This window comes from Sus scrofa, chromosome 15, assembly GCF_000003025.6.
Source record: "Sus scrofa isolate TJ Tabasco breed Duroc chromosome 15, Sscrofa11.1, whole genome shotgun sequence".
NCBI lineage: Eukaryota > Metazoa > Chordata > Mammalia > Artiodactyla > Suidae > Sus > Sus scrofa.
In genome coordinates this window covers 108,207,075-108,228,184 of record NC_010457.5, presented here as the reverse complement: position 1 = coordinate 108,228,184, position 21,110 = coordinate 108,207,075, and the positions used below count along the sequence as shown (strand labels likewise).

Below are 21,110 nucleotides of genomic sequence, written 5' to 3'. Positions count from 1 at the left end.
GCTGGGAGTCAGGCTGAATATGACAACAAATTGTAAACTTACTCCTTTCACAAATATTGGGCAGCTCATATATCTTCCAAGCTGAGGTTATTAGGCAGAACAATAGATGTTAAATTACCAATGTAAGAGAAGACAGTGAAATTATAGCCTGGATGCCACATTGAGCAAAAGAAATAATTATCAATAACAGTCCATATACCATGTGTTTGCTAGCTAATCATAAGGTCCACTGCCCATATCCCCAACTGGCACGGGAGATTTCCCTCATTCTGGTAGTCATTCATTTACACGCACACATACCCCAAAGGGAAGGAGCAAACAATGGATGAAAAAGGGCTTTGGCATTCTAACTGCAATCTCTACCTGTCTGTGAGATGAGAGAGTTATTATGGGCATCAAAGCATGAAAAAAGTCTAAGTCTAAAGGAGTTGCATTTTCACAGGCATACCTACTCTAGACTCCTCTACAGAGAAGACAGGAGCAGCTCTTTTCAACCTCTGTGACCAAATGGTTATGGTCCAAATCATACATTGTGCCCTCCAAGTTTAGGCGTAGAAAAAGTATTTAACCAGTTACCCAGTCCAGGCAAGGAATAAAAGGTACCACTATAGGGATTACAGACTGAAATCTGAAATTCCTTAAATATACCAATAGTCAGCAAAATCATTTCACCAAAAGTAGATTCATGACAGCAGCTGACCCTGCAGTCTTCTCCCCCTTTGCCTTCTGCTCATTTGGAAAGGTCACCTGAATTTTCATTTTCTCAGATCAACCCTTAAAACGTCTCAGGCTTTCACCTGTTATCCTCCTTTCTTTCTGTTGCCACTGATTTAGTGGGTTTGCATTTCCAGGAAGGTTGTGAGGTGTTAAATATGGCTAGATGGCTGCCACTGGTCTTCAAGAGTCATTATGTTTTTTCCTATTAATCCATCTAAATCATGTGCTTATTCATCCATCTTGAGCATTTCCTAAGTGTGGAGCAGGTGCTCAGTGAAATCTAATGTTAACATCCCTACTCCATCTCTGGCCACCCTGCCTACTGGCCTCATCCCATTGTGCCAGCCACTTGCTCAGCCCTTTACCTACAGCAGATATTTGAGCCTCATGCCTCTCAGAAGGTAAGGGTGCATTCTTTTGAAAGTCAATGCAGAGGGAAAATTACTCTTTTTTAAATTTTTTTGTTTCTGATTCTTGGCAGCCCAATGGCACATGGAGTTCCTGGGCCGGGGATCAGATCTGAGCCTCAGTTGCAATCCAAGACTCAGCTGAGGCAATGCCAGATCCTTAACCTGCTGCGCCAGCCCAGGGATCAAACCTGCATCCCAGCACTCCCAAGATACCACTGATCCTGTTGCCACAGCTCCTAAGACACTGCCGATCCCATTCCTATTTAAGTACTATACATCCTATACAACATTTTGAAAACAGTTATATTTAATGATTTATTTCTATTTGAACATATTTCTATTTGGTTATTCAAATATCTTACTTTTAAGTGGTGAAGCCGCTTTTCTTCAAATATAAGTCAGACTGAACCACAATTTATTTTACAGATTTAAAGAAAGATGTAGAAAGCTATGCCAGTGGGGACCAGGGAGAAGGGTCAGAAACCCTACTTCATGACACCCTTCTTCTCATTCCCCTCCCCCAACACCACGCCAGGCCCCAAAGGCCACCCACAAACACCCATTCTCCAACTGTGTTTAAAAACTACTGCTGAGAACATCACTACTCCTCCAGGTGCTTCTTTTTAAAATTTATCATCTCTCTCACTTGGTTAAACTCAAAGGCAGAAGGAGCAATAGTTAACTATTGCTATGCATTGGGAACTTCTATATGCTCTCTGTTAGTTTATTCTCACAAACTAGCAATTTAGAGTTTAAGTGATTTCCAGGAGAATCCAAGATTCAATTCCAAGTTTATTTTACTCCAAAACCTATGCTCTTTTCACTTCACTACACTGCCTCTCCAAGTCTTTAACGTCAATAAAAGTCAACAGGCCAGAAAATATCATATGCTATCACTTATATGTGTAACCTAATAAAAATTATATGAAAGAATCTATTTATAAAACAGAAACAAACTCAAAGATTTCAAAAAGAATCTTATAGTTACCATACAAACCATTGGGGGGGGGCGGAGAGAAGAATTGAGAGGGTGGAAATAATGGATACACAGTACTGTATAAAATAGATGATTAATGAGAATCTACCATACAGCACAGGAAGACCTACTCAATAGTTTGTAATAACCTATATGGGAACAAAGAATGTCTATATTTATATGTATGACTGATTTACTTTGTTGTACGCTTGAAACTAATACAGCATTGCGAGTCAACCATACCCCAATAAAACTAAATAAATTAAAAAAAATTAGAAAGTCAACAGACTACTTAATTCATTACAACAGTGATTCATTAACACAGCCACACTCTACGTAATAAATTTTAAAAATCTTAAAAGAAGATTATTAACACTATCAAATGTGTGGACTTAAAATCAATTCTAAGATAAAACTGAAGACCAAAAATGCAGTGAAATATATAAAAGGCTATCAGATGGATCAATGTATTTTTTAAAAAGAGAAACAGATAAAAATCAATACAATAGATAAAAGAGAGACTATCCCAACCAACATCACAATTTATTTTTTTAGGAAAACCTTTTGGGGACACTATAGGATTTCTGAAAAATTAGTAGAAATTAAAGAAATTGCTATAACTAATTTATAGATAAGTATAACTGAATGATAGAAAACTTGCCTCTCAACTAAGAGATGATTTAAATTAAGGCAAATAAAATAGAAGGGTTACTCACAGGATGTCAACTGTACAAAATTTCCAAAGGTACTTGGTAAAGTTCCTTGGAAGAATCTATAAACAAAAATAACCTCTAGGTTAGTAGTGGATACCTGAGGTATATTTTCAAAGGTTAAGTTTTTTTTTAAAGAAAAATTAAAGTCAATTTCCAGGCCTCCATCATGATAGTAGTTAATGATGGTAAGGATCAATATTTGTATTAACATGTTTAATAATAATTATAATGTATTTTAATGGCAGTTGGATTAATAGTGGTATAATTACATGAATCAGCAAAATTGTTCTGGATTATGCAGAATACAGAAATGGTTTAACAAAGGAAAACAATACTTTTTTTTGTAATTTAACAAGGGTAGTATCAAATTGAACTTAAAGAACGATAAAGCAGCTGTTTGGGGAAAAAAAAATGAGATCCTCTTATTTGTAAGGATGCAAAATCCTCTGATAGGAAAAATTTTAAACTCCTATGTGTGGCATAGATCAATGGTGTTCTTTCAAGTAGCATTCAATAGCAAATGGGATACTTTAGCCCAGAGAAATTACAAATAGTAGACTGATAATTATACATTGACAGCATAATGAATAATCTCAGCACTGAGCAGAATTGGTCACCTAATTTCAAAGATGATTCCATAGACTGGAGGTCTCTGTTTGCAACAGGTTTTTAAAATTTTAGCTTCTATAAAGCTTAATGATGGTTAGAGCAAAATGAGATTTACATATAAAAGGGCACTGCAATGACTGCCATTTTTAATGAAAAGGTAGAGAGAAAGAGATGAAGACTGTCAGAATTATATGTTCTTCATTTTATTTCAGATCAATAATAAGAGAATGAGGAACTTTTTCAGGAAATTAAAGAAGAGTAAATTTGTAAACCAATTAGGAATGCTTCTCCTGCAAAAGTTACAAAAGTATTCATGATTTGTGAGATTCAGGATGTCATGAAGTTTAGATATAAACAATATTGTTAGGTTTCAGAAAGATGGCTACGTTTAGCACAATATAATGGTTTTCATCAATGTGTGGTTATGTAAAACACAATACCAGTACCCACAAGGGTGTAGAAAGGTTATATAACATGATAGGTCTGGAAGATTATTGCTCAAATACCAAATGCTGGCCATTGGTCTTATTATAAACAGGAACGTTACATTTATACTTACATCACACACTTTGGTAATAAGAAAAGCATATTTTATTCAAGTTGTTGCTAATTGGTTTCAAACTCAAATTTCTCTTTCATTGCTCATTACCCAAATGCCTTTTCAGTTCTACAAAATAAATTTAAGAGAACCACAACTTTTCTTCTTTTTAAATACAGGTACTCAAAACTAGAAGCACCACAAAGGTCAAAAGGAAAAACATTTCTTTTTTTGTTTCTATGATTGCTATGGACTGTGTCCCTCAAAAATACATCTTAAATCATAATGCCCAACGTAATGTACATAAAGGTGAATTATCTGAGAAGTGCTTGCACAACAGGGTGAAGCCCTCATGAAAACAACTAGTGCTCTTATGAAAAGAGGTCCAGAGCATTTCTTTACTTCTTTCACATGAAGTTACAGGGAGAAGTATATGATGTCTATATACCAGGAAGTGGGCCCTCACCAGACACCAAATCTGCCAGCACTTCCATGATATTAGACTCCCCAGATTTCAGAATAATGACAGATTTCCTTGGTTTATAAACCATCAGTCTATGGTGTTTTTGTTACAGCAGTCTGAAGAGACTAAGATAATAAGGAATGTGTACAGAGTATCCTTTCATTCAATGGCCTTAACTAGCTCCTCTATTCTACTGAGTTCTCTGCCTTAAACCCTTCCTTCAGCTAGATACGTCTTTCTGGCATCACCGATTGCCATTTCAAGCAGTTTTAGACTAACCAACATTCCAGTGACTGGTGGCCCACAAGAGAACTAGAGCACTGGGAGTTCCAGTCATGCCCTGGAAACGAATCTGACTAGTATCCATAAGAGGCAGGTTCGATCCCTGGTTTTGCTTAGTGGGTTAGGGATCCGGCATTGCCGTGAGCTATGGTGTAGTTTGCAGGCGCAGCTTGGATCTAGCATTGCTGTGGCTGTGGTACAGACCAGCAGCTGCAGCTCTGATTCAACTTGTAGTCTGGGAACTTCCATATGCCACGGGTGTAGCCCTAAAAAGACCAAAAAACAAACAAACAAACAAACAAAAAAAACCCAAAAACAAAAACCCAAAAAGCAAAAAAACAAGAGCACTGAAAAAGTGCACACTGAATGAATTCAGGAGCCACTTGGGGAGCCACTTCTGGGACAATATCTTCATTTGCCCAAATATAGCAGAAAGCAATGAAATAAACTTAAGTTCCTAAAAAAACAGATAATTTCATGTAAAGAAATACTTAGGATATAACTGCAGGAACAAATAGCAAACCATTATTTATAAGGCTTAAAAAAATATCAACCTCCTCAGAAAGTACTACTGAATCCCTAAATTCCAAGCTTAAAATTTAAACCCTAAGATGATGTGGAAGAACACTGATCAATTAATTTACAGAACTACTTGCAGTATGCCTTCACTGCCTTAAATTTTCAATAGATCTTCAAAGAGAGTAACACTCTACCTACAAAATAAACTGATGTTTTTTAAAAGAAAGTTATTACCTACAACAAAGCTCTTGAACCATAAACGAAAGACAAGAAGCAAAGTCTTTATTGTTACTGTCATTTACTTGCTTTGTGGTTTTTATAGTAGTAAAGTATCTGTGACATAAGATTTACCATTTTAACCATTTTTAACTGTAAAATTTTGTGACATATACTTTCACAATGTACAATCATCATTACTATCTATTTTCAAAACTCTTCATCACTTCATACTGGTCAATGGTTTATAGCTAAGTTTTTCCTTTAGTCCTTTTTTATTATCTACAGAAACCTTTTAATTGTTGTTTACTCATTCAAGACCTATCAGATATTTTAATTGTTGTTTAATATTTTTTACTACTTTAGAGGAATTTTAGAGATAATCTTTTGTTTTCTATTGGTAGTTGCTACTTCACTGATACCCGAAATATTCTAATTAAGAGGCAGAAACCAATGTCAGTGCTCTCTTGATAATTTCTGGCTCTCTTCTTTAAACTGAGCTCAGTATTAAGGTGACCCCTTTGAGGTGACTTAGCCATCAAAAATCAGTTTTAACAAAACCTGGTGGGTGATGAAAATGTTCTGTATCTTGAGTGTATTGGTGTCTACATCCTAATTGTGTATGTTACCACTATTTTTGAAAGATGTCACCATTGGAGGAAATTGAATAAAGGAGAAACAGGTTCTTTATTATTTCTTATAAACATATCTGAATCTATAACTACCTCAGAAAAAATCTTTAACTAAAAAAAAAAAAAGCAAATCGGAGTTTTAGGATACAGACTATTAATCCTTTCTCTCCACTTTGTTATCTGTCCCTTCTCCAACGGGACCTAAAGCTCTAGTAGACCTATGATTATCACAGCCTACAGAATGAAATACATAAAGGTACTTATGCAAGGATTTAACAACCCTTTGTCCTCCAAAATTGATTAAAGGCAACTGTACTGAAATCTAAACAAGAAAATTTAATAAAGAGAGGTATACAGTAAACCCTCTTAAATCTACCAATTCTGGTCTGTCTAAGCCCTTATAGTACAAACAAGGCTTGGAGAACTAAAATATTAATGAATGTGTAGAAACCTCATAAATTTACTTGTTAAGAATATTTGCGAAAATAATAAAGAAAAAAAAAGAAAGCCTATGCTACTGTAACACTGAACACATTGAGCACACTGAGTACTGTACATTAATTTCCTTTTATCATTCTTCACTTGTTAAAATCTTTTCAACCTCTTCTTTCCCTGCAGATGCAATTAACTACTAACACACTCGTTTTGATGTATTGGACATCATATGTGTACTAGGCAGCAATTTTAATTTCAGACAAGACTTTGAATCCTTTCTAACTTTCTGACCTCCAAATAATTAGGCTCAGACTTAGTATCAGAGACCTAGAGTAACAAGGATGATAACTATGGTTAAAGCCTTAGATAACCTTTATTTAACATACTAGACCTGGCTGAGTAGCTATTTCTCAGTCTCCTTCCTAATTAATAGGACTGTTGAATATTATTTATGCCTGCATAACCACCTCTTCAACTGCATTGTCATTAGCCTCTCTTACAAATAATACAGATAATAAAAACAAAAACAATATTAAAGATGATTTTAATTGCTAACATTTATTAAGCTCTTACACTGTGCCAGGAACTATATTAAATGATTTACATATATGATTTAAATTAGTCCTTTCAAATCTCTATGGTATGGTAGGTTCTAACAGTTATCTATGATAACTAAAATTTAGATGGAATGGATAGAAGTATGCAAGTTGTCACCTTTAAGAGAGAGGCTACTCAGCCCTTGACACTAGCCCAGAGCCCTTGAGCTAAACCCCATCAATTCTCAGCACAGCACACTTAGTTAACTTCCAGAAACAGAGATGGGCGCAACTTGGGCTTACCTTCATTTACCTTTACTATTGCATTAATGCAAAATTCCCAAGCCTTGCTGACATCTAATTCACCCTTCTTTTCTTTCTCTCTCTATGTATGTATTTATTTATTTATTTATTTTAGGGCTGCACCCATGGCAAATGGAGGTTTCCAGCCTAGGGGTCTAATCAGAGCTGTAGCCACTGGCCACAGCCACACCAGATCCAAGCACCGTCTTTGACCTACACCACAGCTCACTGCAATGCTGGATCCTTAACCCACAGGGTGAGCCCAGGGATGGAACCCATGTCCTCATGGATACTAGTTGGATTTGTTTCCCCTGAGCCAAGATGGGAACTCCTCATCCTTCTTTTCAAAAGCTAACCTCTAGTATTTTGCATTTACTAGTTATCCCTAAGTGGAATCACAAATAACAATAGCAGCTTGCTTTTGCAGAATCCCATTTCACAGAATAAATAAGAAAATAAACCAGTGTCAAAGGACACGCAGTGGACAGTCTCCAGGGAGAACCTGTATATTTCAACACCAAAATGCTCATAGTTGAAAAACCCTAAGGAAATAAATTATTTATTCTCTGATTATATTTAAGAGGACTATTTACTATACAGCTAAACTGATAGTAGTAGTCTTTGTTTGCGTCCTGTCTACTTTTTCAGATACTGTTTACAAAAAGAGGAAAGGTATTACTCCTTTGGGTGGACTTCCTATATAGCTTAAGAAGAACTGTTCCCTGTAACTATTTCTAATTTCTTTCACACTGCTTGCTCTCTCATGCACAAATTCATTCAGTTGATACAGTCAAAATGCCATTGGAAGAAGTGAGTTTAAACAGAGATAACAGATTACATCTAAGTAGAATTTGATTAAGGAGAATAACATATCCTGGAAATAAAGCACAATGAAGAAAAGTTAATATTAGTTCTTTTTTGTTTGGAACTCATTAAGTTTGCATAAGTTTACATGAGTAAAAGAGTGAAGTTTTAGTAAAGGATTTAATGCAAGAATAATAGTTTCTTAGTTTTTATTTGAAAAAATACATTATAGTATGAATGTTCATAGAATAAACAAATATAAATTCAAGTAATCATATTCACATATAACATTTATATGCATGATAGAGTGAAAAAGACTAACTTGACTGGGCTATAATATTATTTTTGTGAATTATCTAAATTATTTTCTGAGTTTTAAAGGACTCTGTAATGCAAAATTATAAAGATATATATGGTTATAAAACTATGATGAGCATTACTTTTTAAAAGTTTCATAAAAAGCTCTTGGTTTAACAATTGCAGAAGACATTCCAAAGCAGTCTTTTAAAAATGATTCTAAAAACATATACAGTTGGAGAAGGAAAATAAACTACTTTTATAACATATCTTAGGCTGTCCTAATCTTCTAGATTTTTGTTTCTCTCAAGTTAATTCTGTTTTTAAATGCACTCTTGATTTTTCTCAAAAGAAATGCACATTTGCACATCTTTTCTTTCATATTACCCTATGTTCACTTAAATTATATATTTAAAGAATATTTCTCCTTAATCCTCTGCTTTTCAAAATATTAATTTAGTCCAAACATTTGGTAAAGTTGGTCTTAAAGGGATAAAGCCCATTTTCCTTTTTAAAATAAATTTGATTTTATTTCTGCAACTGAAGTTTGTCCTTTTGATAAGCCCTCCTTTTATGAACCAAAGGCATTCTTTTCTTGTTGATTGAAAGGCACTTTGCCCAACATCTTATGTATGTAGTCTATAAGTATAGTTAGTATTTTAAAAATCTAAAAAAATAAATCTGAGGAATTTATTTTCACTAAATCCACTCTAAATGTCCATCTCTGAAACACCAATAACTCAACCCAGGGGTGGCTCCAAGCAGAATTTTACAATGTTTATTTTTTTATCTTATGCTTTCATTATTGGATATGAACCATTTTTATAATTGTATAATTTGTGTAAGTTGTAGTTCACCATAAACTTGGAATTTACTGTAATCTGCATTTCAGAGACTCGCAGAATGGGTATATCCCAAGGAGTGTCCGTTTCCTCTTTTTAAAGAAGAAACTGAGGCAGGAATGTTCACCTTATCTAGTGGACAGGAAGTTAAGTGAAAAAATAAAAAAATAAAAACACCTGTGACTCTAATATGGCTCTAATTATATTTTTCTAATATTCTCAAAAATTAAATTTGAACTTATTCCAACCTGGGTTTACACTCTTTTCTCTGTTTTTCCTCACCTCAAACTATTTGTTTAAAGAAAATGTCTGTATAACATACAACCTTGCAAAAATGCAATTCCATTACTACAATTTCAACAAATTCAAGTAGAATACACACATCCTTTGCAAAGGACACCATTAATCTCTGAGTACCAACATGTATAATTCATCAAAAAAACTTAATGCCCTTTAAATCACCCAAAACTTTATAAATGTTATAAATAACATTAAACCCATTTCAAGTTTTACTATAACTATACAGTTGAAATAGCAATTAACTTTCCCACCCCACTAAAATAGATAGCTTAAGTCTTAATGTCTTTGAAAGGTTTACAGATATATTTTCTATTTAAAATATATTTTTAACATATGTAACATAAATTCAAAAAAACACTCTACCCATTTATTTCTTATTCATTCTGCATTGAATGGTACAAATTATCTACTTTAAATAAATAATATGATTTGATTAAAAAAAAGTTTTGCTTATAGCACTTATAACAATAGTGCTTTCTTATATGCAAGGAACTTTCTCAAGAACTTGTGCTTTCCAAGATGGTAGCCACTAACTTCATGTGGCTATTGAGCATTTGGTACATGGTCACCCTGAATTGAGAAGCACTATATACATAAAATGCACATAGATTTTGAACACTTCATTGAAAACAACATAAATTATATCAATACATTTTACACTGGTTCTATCTTAACATGACAATATTTGCATAAATTGAGTTAAACAAAAGTTATTAAAATTAATGTGGTCTGTTTCCTTTTACATGTCATTGTGGCTACTAGAAAATTTTAAACTATACATATGGTTCACATGTTGTTCCTTTTTTTTTATTTTTATTTTTTGGAGGTGGGGACGATGCAGCTTTGGAATCTTTAAATACATTCATTTGATCAGGTACTGATTCCACCCTACAAAGATCATTTATTTCATTATGTAGTGCCATCTTATAAGAATCCTTCCTTTGATCCTATATTCCCCTACCAATCCTCTACTCAACTTTAGAGCATGACCTCTTGAAAATCGGGCTCTACTAACTGCCCCCACCTTTGCTCTCACTGTCTCATTGAAACAGCTCTCCTAGAGAGGCCTTCTTACCTCCAAGGTGTTGATTCCACTCCAGATGCCATTTCTCAGCTCTCCTCTCACTCCTCTCACACAGTTGGTCATTTCCTCCTTCTTGAAATACTTTCTTTCCTTGGCTGCTAGGACACCAATGCTCTCTTCTGATTTTCCTCCTGTGCCAGTTGCTCCATATTCCCAGCCTTTCTCTGATATTTAGATATTGGAATGTCCCCAAATTAAGTCACAGACCTACCTTCACTTCCTAAGTTGACTCATCTAGTCTCATGGTTGAAAACAAATTTCTATGCTGAATCATCCCAAATAGACTTTTTTCTATAAGTCACAGCTTTTCATAACTATCTGTCAAATGATCTTTTTGTCTAGATGTCTGATAAGTATCACTAACTAAACTCATACAATAAGAGCCTACTGATTCTTCCTTCCCTCAGCCCAGATCCCCTAAACCAGTCTTCCTCATCTCAATAAATGGAGACTCTTTTCTTGTAATTACAGACAAACTCTTAGAATTGCCTTTGATTTTCTCTTTCCCGTTTCCCCACATCTAGTCCATTGTTAAGTCCTATGGAGGCTGTCTTCAAACTATTCCCAGAATCTGCCCACTTCTCTTCACCTTCACTGATATCATCCTGGTCCAAGCCACTGATACGACCCACCTTGATTCTTACATCATTACTAGTCTTTCTCTATCATTGGTTCTCAGTACAGCAGCCAGAATGATCCTACATCTACCTTGATACATGAGACGATCTCACATCCCTCCTCAAAACCCTCTCATCGAATTTAATGAGCCCTCAATTTACTCCAAGTAAAAGCCAAAGGCCTTGCTGTGGCCCACAGTGCTCTGAAAATCCTCCCCCTCCCACTGCACTCAACTGACCTTCCCTCTTCACAGTCAACTCCAGCCATAGATGTTCCCTCACTACTGCTGCAAGAATTCAAGCATACTCCAGTCTCAGGGCCTTTGCACTTACTGTTCTCTCCATCTCCCTTCTCAGGGAGGCCTTCTTCTTCACCCCATATAAAATAGTATTTCCTTCTTTACTCTGTCCCTTCTTGGTGCTTCCTACCTATTTCTCACCATTTGTTACATATTTGCATTTTAATTGTTTCTCTCATCAGAATGTAAGCATCAAGAGACACTCAATACATATTTATAAATAAAGAATAAATGTTAAGCCTTCCACTAGTTGCCATGTACACAATTATGGCTAATAATTAATTACTGCCTTCAAGGAGTCCTCATTCCAAGGCAGAAAAGCATGGCTATATACATACAGGGTCAGGAGTTTGGTAATAGAAGCAACATACAAGGTTCCAGGAGTGCTCAGAGGAAGGCACAGCTAACTACTGAAGGTTGGAAGATGGGCAAATTCAGAAAAACTGTCCAAAGAGAGAGTATTGGCTGGCAAATGGTAGCTCTCAGGTATGGTGGTGAAAAGAGTGAAACATTTCAAGGAAAATTTAAAAAACATAAGAAAGAAGACAAAGAGAACAAAGAACAGTGAAATTTAGAAAGGAGCAATTGCATTTGGCTCTGGTACTGGGTTCTATATATAAAGGAGCAGTGCGAGCAAAGAAGATGGGAAAGGGAAGCAGGAGACCCATGCACACCAGGCTAGATAAAAATAAATACAGTACACACAAATGCACATACATGAGATATATATCTCTGTCTGGGGAGTATGTATGAATTCCATATGCATGTGTATATACCTGTACATGATATATATATGTAAATGTACATATTCAAACACACAGATGATTCTCAGGAACATGTTTATGATCTTCTACTTGTACTTTCTATTTTTCTACTGTTAGACATAGAAAATTTAAAAGTCCATACGATTACATAAATATGAAATGAAAAAAATCTCTAAACTCCAAATAATTTCTTTTCTCAAAAGGGGGGAAAATTTATCTCTTGCCTTCCACTTCTATTAGTTTGCAGAATGAGTTTACATAAATGTGTAGATACCAGGATTAATGCTCGATGTCAAAGGAAGATCTTTTTCTAGGAATGCCCTCTCTCCACTGTATCCCCCACAAAAGGTTCATCAATTTACACAAAATGTTCCTTGGCAGAGACTCCCTTCTGTTCATACAGACTGCCAAGAGCCAGTTCCCAAATGATGGCCAGCTGATTCTTCCTTCATCCACAGAATCTAGATCAATAAGTGATCTTTAGCAAAAAACCTGATCAAAGTGAAAAGAGGTATGATAGCTAAATCTTAAGCTTGATCATGTGATGTGAATGAAAGGAGGTTGTGTTGCATGAAACTCCTGCAGGTCTTTCTAAAAAATGGGATGCATTATAATAATAGAGTAACCTGAGGATATGGTCAGAGAAGAATGTGGCTGGTTTTCAAGAGACTGCAGTAAGCTTTTTCCTACAGTGTGGCAAGCATTTCTTAATAAAGCAACATTAGAAACTGTCCAGTGAACATTTTTACATTATTTTGAACACTGATTAAAACATTTTGTGCAGATCCAGCACAGGAGTGCCATATACTATGCAAGACCCACTGTGGCACTTGGCAGAAAATAAATCATCGCACTTGAAAATCTGCTGTGGTTGCTGTCTTCATCACAGAGACCTTGCACACAGCATACAAAACCATCTATAATGTTTACAGCACCTGGATGCCTGCACTATTAAACATCAATGCAATCTGTGTTCATATCATCTCCATGCTAATCAGATCGATTACTACTGATATAGTGTCTTGTCATAGTATCGTAATGCTAATCAAACAAATGGAGCTATGGGGAGATAATTCAGATATATAGGTATTTAACAGTGCATTGTAAAAAAAAAAACAAAAGGAATCAACAGAAAACATACTAGGTGCAGCTGTGTCATGAGCAGGCAGATTCCTTGTCAAGTCCTGGGTGGTGCTGCTGTAATTTTGTCAGCAGCCATTAAAAGGGAATATAATACAGTTGGACGCCATAAAATGGACTTGAAAGGGAAATGAGATTACTGCTGCTGCTTAACATGGCAGAGGTAATTAGCTGCACAGGTAATTAGATACAGATTCCTAACATAGCTGAGCGGACACAGTGGATGATGGCAAGAGATAATATCTCTTGCCCGTGGAAAAGGATCAATGCCACAGTTGCTTTAGATCCCAAACAACATCCGCATCAAACATTCTAATCCTCCAGACAGCCAAGATGGTATAGTAGCTACAGTAAAACATGCTCTCACTTAATAAAAATGAACTAGGGAGGATAGAATGGGAGGTGGTGCAAGCAGGGACATTTTTGCTTCATTGCAGTTATCAGTCCTCAGGACACCTATATATCTATCTCAGATGTCACTGTGTGACACTCTCAGTTGAGAATGTCTCCTGACTTCTCTTCCGCTCATGTCATTTATAACAAAATTCTCAAAGACAATGAGAGAGGGGAAAAAAATCAATGATAGTACCCAAAACATGAAAAATCCACTAGCATTGTCATCCTTTAAATAATTACCCAATGAATTTCACGCATGTCTAAGGTACACACATTTTAGCCAAAAGCTTATATTTCATCAACTGAAATAGCCCTACAATTGGAGGTGGAGTCAAATGAAACTTCTTGACTAATGAGAGAAACTAATTTCTCCTACTCTCAGCCAAGCAGAAGAGTTTCCAATATACCACGCTGTTCCAGGCTCTGCCATTTTCTCCAGAAAAGACTCTGATTGAAAAAAATACATTCAATAAGGACTCTACATTACTTATTCAATAAATATTTAAGAAATGACTATTATGCATGTAACCCAGAACAAAAGCACACTTTCCCACACACACTTGTGTCACTGAACCATTAAGGCGGCACCTCTCCTGCCAAATGGAAGCCATATGGATTGGAACTGCGAGGAGGGCTACCCATCAGCACACGGAAAAGGTGAAGAAAATACAGTAAACCCTGCATTCAGCTGCAATAAAACAGGTCCAGAGAATATATCCCAAAAGTAAAATTAAACTTCTGAAAAACAAAACAAAAACAGCTCTTCACACATTTCTATAGGAAGGAAAAAGTCATCACATAAATCAGATGATTTTAGAATCAGTAAATTCTGGGTAATTGATTGGAACACTTCCCATTTAGGAGCATGGCTTCTAGAAAAATCAGTTTGCTAGTTCTGGGGAAAGAGACTCTCAGGTTACTCTTGAAAGAGTCCTAACACCTTCAACTTTCTCATCACCATCCTTGTTTTGTGGGATCAATGGTGGACCAGATGAAAAAAACAAGAGTAACTACTCTGACATCATGAATGACGGTCAGAGCTAACTCCAGCCAAATATGACAGCATGAAAGAACTTCAGTCAGCAATATTCATTTTTTTGTTCAAATATTCTTAATACTAATTGTTACCATGTTTTTACTTAAGACGACAGAATATTCACTGCTGTCTTTCTGGCCTTGAATGGTCACTGTAGGCAGGGCATGCAAACTTAGCCATCAGAGTCACAAGTTTTCTTGGTTTAATGGTTGGTTTGTTGCTGTCCTGAATTTCTTAATTTCCTACTAAGTTTTGAACAATGTGCTTGCCATTTTCATCTTGCACTAAGTCAGAAAATAATGTAGTTGGTGCTGCCCACTGAGGAAGGTGGCAAACATCAGAATCCCTTTTATATACAGTAGAAAGGTCATTTGCCATATGGCATTCACTATATGTCTTTAATTGTTACTCATCTAAGAAGAACTGAGATGATAAAAGCAGAGATGGTCTTAGGATGAGCCAATCGTGATGGGTGGAAGGGATGTGAACCAACCCATTTGATGTGCTAATAACCTAATGGCCCTGAAGAGGTCAAGGGTCTGGAAGCAAAGCTGAGGCAAAATCAAAGAGAAGCCGGGCCGACTCAGGGTTTCCCTAAAATGTGGAATGGCATCAGATTCATGGGGCATTGACTTCTGGGAGTTCACTAATTTCACATCTACTTATCTCACCCTTTCATTTTTGCATAAAATATGCTTATTCTGCCTTTACTTATCAGGGAGATAAACAACCTATTAAGAGTAGCATCTATAATTAGCTTATAGAGCCTAAAAGCATCAATATTGCATAAAATATCTAGCTGAGATACATATACCCAGGCCTACTAAATTGTTTGCTTGCTTGCTTCTATTTTACTGGACTCTCAAAAGGCTTCTGCCATCATGACCAAAGAACACTCCTCCTCAGACCTTATCATCTTGGCTCTTCAACACCTTCTTAACACATCCCTGTCCCCTCTGAAATCAACTTCAAGTCCTGTCTTGTCCTTTGGCTGTGAGACACAGTACTTTGTCTCCATGCTTTGGCTACCATCTGACTGCTACCTTTTCTACAAGAATATCCTGGTCCATTGCCTTCCTACTTTGCATCACCACCCAATCCCCTCTGGCCTTCTTAACTTCAGCCTTACTACTGTTGGACACAACCGAGGCACACCCACCAATGTTTAGTGGATATTTCCATAGAGATGTCCAGAAAAGTATGGATATTTTTAATCAACCTTTCTAGCTTTCTATCCTCCCTGCAAAAATCAATGCTCACACCTTTCTGACATACTGTTTCTGCCCCCTTGACTCCAGCTTCTTCATTGCTCTGCAGATTCTCATCTTTCTCTGGTACTCATGCCATGTACTTCCCTGTCCTACAATTGCTGTTGGAATGCTGGCATTCCCTCTATGGCTTAAGTGGCATTCACTATATGCCTTAAGTTCCCATGTATTTCTCAAGATCAGCTCAAATTTCACCACTTCTCTGGAGACTTTTCTGGCTATACAACTGCACAGTGAGCTCTTTGTCATGAACTCCGTATACTCAAAGCCTATGCTACTTCTGGTTTTGAAATGTATGCTATCTTATCTCACACCTTTCAGAGAGTTGCCTAGTATTGTCATTTAGCTTTTCATGTGTATCCATGTTATGTCTACAGTTACACTGTATTCTGCTAGAGGGCAGGGATGTGATTTCAAATTTGCTAAAATTCCCAAAGGGAACGGAATGAATGAGCCAGGTATAGAATAGGGCTCAACCAATATTGCTAAATCAAAGACAATAGATTCCTCGTTTACAGTAGCTTGTCCTTTTCATTTATAGAGTAGTTTACCACCCTTCTCAAATAAATTTATTTTTCAAATGATATAATTTCTTAAGAGTTTTTGCCTTTAAAACTTGCTGGAACTAGCCAACATGCAGAAGGGATGGCCAAACCTGGCTAGGCACTGTCTGGACAAACAGCTATCACCATTTACCCCATGAGAGACAAACGAAGAAGCAATGGCCCCAGCTTTAGGAATATTCCACTAATGCTTTATAAACAGAGATATATGCAGGTGGCAAGTGACTCAGCTTCCAAAATAGACTTAAATAAAAATAATCACATTGTTTTAGAACAGAAGACTGTGTTTAATTGGTAATTTGTGGATTCTAAGATGGAAACACACCACTGTGGATTCTAATGCTCTCTTAATAAACGAATTACAGTAATGTAATCCAATTACTATTCATCTCTATTGAACAGATCACTTTCCCTAAACAACAACAACAACAAAAAATAAAACAAAACAAAACAAAAACAAAAAATGAAGGAACCAAAGAGATACAGTTTACTTATTTTTGAACAGATGGAACTGAAAACTGATTTTTATAAATAATGCCTCAATGGGGCTTGCGGCATTAAATGCTCAGGGTAATAATACATACCCTGTAGGCCTTTGAAAATGCCGATACCTCCTGTCAGACACCAGAAGTGACTGTTAGGCAGTCATAGTCATTAGGCTAAAGCCCCATCTCAAAAAAAAAAAAAAAAAATCATGCCTTTGTATAATATCCTGATGTTAAACAGACCAACTGTCAGACAATTCCTCAAAGGACAAGAATCCCCAAGTGTCCTCATCTCTAGAACATTCTCAGTCTATAGAAAACATTTTTATTCTTCAGCAGTGCCAGCCCAAAATGAACCAAAGAGTTTCTATGGGGCTTGCCTGGCAGTGAAGTGATATTATTGATTATACTTGTTTGCATGACTTCATGTTTCCTAGACACCAATCTCAAATATTTTTAATTTCTGTATCCTGCATCTGAAAGCAAATCTAAGCAGATTCTACTTAATAAAATCAAGTATTTCCCTTTGTTAAAAACTAGTATTCAGCCTAAGGACTATTAGTCAGAACTGTCAAGTGTGATATAAATATACAGACTGAAGAATAATTCATAAAACATGAAGACCCAAAACACTGGCAGACAACACCCAGGAATTCACCAAGAGGAAACATAGAACATTTCTAATTTTTTACTGGAGACACTGGTGCTAGAGCAACATGTCAGCACTCTTGATGTCTAATAGTGAGGGACAAATGCTTATGCTACCATGGCATGACATTATGATGGGAACTCATACAAATAGGCTGAAAGCACACAACTTCATTTGAAAAGCATGAGGATAAGTCTTGCCTCCCCAAATCCCTACGTGAAGATTTCACCAACCCACCCAGGCAAGATTCATGAGATGACTCTTATCTTCGATAGCTGGCTCAGCTTGGTGAAAGCCTTGTAGGTTTTGGAAACAACCCTGAAGGCATTCAAAGAGTTTGAAGGATTATTTTAAGCCACAAAATAGTGGACAGAGGAAAATTGGAAAAGTGACTATATGTCTTAGGCTCTTCTTCACAGGTGTCCAAGTGCCCTGTAACCTCACTTATTAGAAAATGAAATGTGGGAGAAATGAACCTATTCTGGGGATGACCGATTACATGGAGGAGCTGTTTCCAAATGTAGCAAATAGTTCAGGTGTAGCTCATTCAGCATTTGGTCCGCAAACGTCTCTTGAGCAATTACAAAGTATGCCAGTCTCTCCTTGAGACACTAAAACTAGAGCCCCTGAGTTTCCAAGGCCTTCAAACTCCAACTTGAAATCAGACACATCCAGGCAACTAACCAGATACCTGAAAGATGTTCTTCACAAGAATCAAGTTCAACAGACTTGGTCTTTAAGCTCTATCATCCTTTTTAACAGTCAACCTCTAAGTGGGACCAGCACAGATCTTGAATAAAGTTCTGGTTTACTAATCTCTGAAACTATTTTATTATCTTGAAAATATGTTTATCTCACAGGACTCATGCAAGGATGAAACAAAATACATACCATAGCCAGGATAAATGGTCTTTGCTAAATATTGGTTCTCTCTGAAGAAAAATTTATGAACACCCATAGACAACTGCTTTATGTTTATAAAGAAATGTTTGCCATCTGCAGAAGTACATTTTCTATTCTGCTTACAGTTTTATTATTTCTTTGGGGGAAAAACATACAGAAAGCCCCCCCCCATTGGTTATAAAACCACAATTCTATTTTCAAAGTATTCAAGTAGTTTTCTCTTCATTTATCCTTACTAAGGTGGGTCTGTTTCATTTATCTCAGCAGTAGTGTTTCAAATCTGCAGGTTATCACCTATTCGTATTTTAATTTTTACTCATATTTTTCACCCCACTGGCTCTATTAGTAGCAACTTCAATTACAATGATCCTATAGGATTATGTTTAAGGTTAAGATACCTTCTCTCTGCTATGGCCCAAGGTTGAGAAATCTCACTTTTAGTCCTAAAGAGGTGAAAGACTTAGATACTTCCTGTGTTTATTCCCACGCAGAAAATGTGTGCATGCATCTGAATAAAGAAAACACATCAGTGATGGAAAATGAAACGGTGAATAACAGTATTTATTTAGGTCTCAACAGTATTTCGGAAAATAAAATATTAACATGGCCACCCCTGGAGACTTTTCAGTGTTGGTGAGGATAATAATGAGAAAGCAGGAGACAGTGGTGATGGTGATAATTTCTACCATTTCTTAGATACACATTATGTGTGAAGCTTATGGATCTTCTCAAATACTTTCTTGGTAAAGTATTTAGGTTTAGTATTGAGGTTTAGAGAGAATAAGTAACTTGTTCAAGGCTACCTAGTTCTAATAATTGGCAAATCCAGGATTTATATCCAGTTTCCAATTAGTTCCAAAGTCCATACTCTTCCTACTACCTCACAATGCTGAATTAGCACATAGTTAATGAGGACAACACTGGTGATTCACCAACCACCAGGAAACTTATTTTTACTTGCATTTCCAGAGACACTGAAAACAAAATGTAAATTCTTATTTACATGATATTCCAAAGAGATTGGAGAAAATTCCCACATGTTCATTGCAGCACTATTCACAATAGCCAGGACATGGAAACAACCCAAATGTCCATCAACAGATGATTGGATTCGGAAGATGTGGTATATATACACAATGGAATACTACTCAGCCATAAAAAAGAATGACATAATGCCATTTGCAGCAACATGGATGGAACTAGAGAATCTCATCCTGAGTGAAATGAGCCAGAAAGACAAAGACAAATACCATATGATATCACTTATAACTGGAATCTAATATCCAGCACAAATGAACATCTCCACAGAAAAGAAAATCATGGACTTGGAAAATAGAGTTGTGGCTGCCTGATGGGAGGGGGAGGGAGTGGGAGGAATCGGGAGCTTAGGGTTATCAGATACAACTTAGAATAGATTTACAAGGAGATCCTGCTGAGTAGCATTGAGAACTATGTCTAGATACTCATGTTGCAACAGAACAAAGGGTGGGGAAAAAAATGTATACATGTAAGGATAACTTGATCCCCTTGCTGTACAGTTGGAAAATTAAAAAAAAAGAAATGCTTTCTAGACATGTGCTACAAGGGGTCCTTCCAAGAGCAATGGAAGCTCATTTCTGCTCATAGAAAAGACTATAATCTACTGTAAAGGCATAATGCAAAGGATGGGTTGCAATAATCCTCAACATTCTACCAGGCCTACCAAAGTCATCTTGAATGGTGTTTATGGTACTGAAAGTTAATTCTCTGAGGTCTCATTGTCACAGTTTTCAATTTTTAGAGATTCACAATCACATGAATGACCTCAAAAATATTCTAAGTCACTGAATGGGAGGAAGGGCACAAATAAGCTTGCAAATGATGCCAGGCTGTCCAGAACTCCTACTTTGAGTAGAAGATTCTAAACCTAAGTCTCACTGAAAGATCCTGTAGCAGGACCCCTGGTTTGAAACCCATAGAATCAACTAGTAGCCTTCAATGTGGATGTTTTGTCCAGGAGTCTGAGTACCAAAACATTAAGCAATCCTTTGTGAGGAATAAAGGAAGCGAGGTAAATGAAAGAAACAATCTACAGATAATTTTTTTTTGTAAATTTGCCAAAAATTTGCCTTTTCCCAAAAACCAAAGCAATCCAATGGTAAAGTAATTATTGACACTTCTAAATTACTCAACATCATGCTAAATTTTAGAAGATTATAAAAGGATTATCTGTCTGTTCTCATGGAAGATGTAATCTAGATGAAATATTTAGAGCAATTTTGCATGAAACAATAATAACCCTGCATACAATGGGATAAGTGTATTGGCTGGTACT

The 21,110-nt window shown here is 36.3% G+C and overlaps 1 protein-coding gene across 6 annotated transcripts in view; it reads right to left on the bottom strand.

The window, feature by feature from the left end:
* The window catches only part of PARD3B (par-3 family cell polarity regulator beta), a 1,031,031-nt gene that overhangs the window by 685,303 nt on the left and 324,618 nt on the right, over positions 1-21,110 (bottom strand). Inside the window, exon 3 of one of the 6 annotated variants that reach the window (XM_021075047.1) lies at positions 2,820-2,875. The exons of the other annotated variants lie outside the window; for them this stretch is intronic. The gene's annotated coding sequence lies outside the window, so the exon portion shown is untranslated. The remainder of the gene's footprint in view (positions 1-2,819; positions 2,876-21,110) is intronic. 6 annotated transcript variants of the gene reach the window in all.